The following is a 1,990-nucleotide window of genomic DNA, read 5'->3' as shown; positions in this document are numbered from 1 at the left end:
CTTTTGTGATTCCATCACCTCTTGCTCTCCAGAATTCTTCACTGCTGGCATAAAGAAGCTACCAATAAAATGACAATATTGTGTTGATAATTTAGGTGCATACTTCGATTAACTACAGTGCTTTCAGTTCAAAATCAAACATTTTGTTCTTAATGACCTGATATTATATTTTAAGAAAAATATTAACGCACGCGCGCGCGCACACACATGCAAATAACTAAACATACTTTCATCTACTTAGTCTGTTAGAATGCCTCGACCGATCAACATGTAACTTCCTTAATGTTCTTTTGCCCTGATGATATTTCACTCAAAATCTTCAAAATGCAAACTTATTTTATTATATATGTTTTGTAATTTGTATTGATGGCAGCATATGGTGTGTGCACAGTGAGAGCTAGCTGTGACTTTCATGAAGCAGTGTGCCAAGTGACATCACTGTGTTTACTTTGTAAGTTGTGAAATTTGGTTTTTGTGATCACATGTATGCTGTAGTTTGCAATTTTGTCATGAACAGCAAATCAGAACAAAGAGCAAACATGAAATTTTGCATTAAACTGAGATAGTTTGCTACAGAGATATTGAGTGTGCTTTGGCAAGCTTATAGTGATGAGGCAATGGGTCGTATGCAATGTTTTGAGTAGCACTGGTGCTTCAAAAGTAGAAGAACATCCCTGGAAAATGATGACCTGCCACAAGTGTCACCCTTGGAAATATGCAGAAATTTCGTCAGCTTGTGCATGAGGATCATCAGAGGACAATCAATGACATTGCTGATGTTGTTGGTCTGTCGTATGGGTCTGTGTAGGCAATCCTAACATCTGAATTGAACATGCAGCATGTCTGCTAAGTATGTCCCCTGCCTGCTGACCACTGGGCAGAAAGAACATCACGTTCATGTCACAGATCATCACTGATGACAAAAGTTGGGTCTATGGATATGACCCTGAAACAAAGCAGAAGTCGTCATAATGGAAGAGCCCTTCATCTTCATGACTGAAGAAGGCATGGAGAGGAAGGGCTACAGTTCCTCATTCTTTTTGACGTCTCCGGTATTGTGCATCGAGAATTCATCCCCCAGGGCCAGAATGTCAATCAAGAGTTCTACTGTAACGTTTTGAAGTGTTTGAGGGAGAACATTTGGTGAAAGCAACCAGATCTGTGGAATACAAAGAATTGGATTCTTCATGACAACAATGCACCCTGTCACCGAACTTTCCTCACTTGTTTCTCACCAAAAATATGGTATTGCTTCTGCACCCACCCTAATCGTAAAGTTTTAGCACCTGCAAACTTCCATCTTTCCCCAAGATGAAAATGCAACTGAAAGGTTGTTGTTTTAACACTGTTGTCGAAATCAAGAGTGAATTGCAGAAGATCCTCCTCTCACTTACAGAAAATTGCTTCCAGGCTGGACTCCAAAAGTGGCAGGAATGCTGGAACTTGTGTATTGCTGTGCAAGGTGACTATTTCAAAGAAGATGCTGTTAAAACTTAGGTAAATAAGTTAATTTTTATTAAACATAACTAGTCCATAAACCTTTTGATACCACCTTGTATATTCATACATATTCATATCTCACCATCCTCTCTATCTATTTATCTATCTGTCTTCCTCTATCTTTCTATCTATCCCTCTCTCCTGGCCTCTACTTCACTGCTATACCCTTCTGTCCCTTCCTCCTTGTTCCACTTCCTCCCTCCACCATCCTCTCTGCTCTCGTGTGACCTGTGGTCAACTTTCTTTTCACTCCAGCCGCTGTGAAGGCAAGACGAACTACTAGCGTTCTACCTCAGATTCGCGTTTGGCCGTACGGCTTTTGAATGTTGTTTTTACTGTCCAATTTTTCCTGTCTTGGTTTGTGTTTGCCACCTTGGAATCCTCTGTGTAGTGGGTTGATCCACTACTCAGGAAGAGACTATTCTAGAGTACGTCCTGTCTTATCTTCGAAACGTCAAGTTAGAATAGAGACAGCTGATGAAGGGATATT

Source organism: Octopus bimaculoides, chromosome 16 (assembly GCF_001194135.2).
Source record: "Octopus bimaculoides isolate UCB-OBI-ISO-001 chromosome 16, ASM119413v2, whole genome shotgun sequence".
Taxonomy (NCBI): Eukaryota; Metazoa; Mollusca; class Cephalopoda; order Octopoda; family Octopodidae; genus Octopus; species Octopus bimaculoides.
This window is presented reverse-complemented; position numbering follows the sequence as displayed.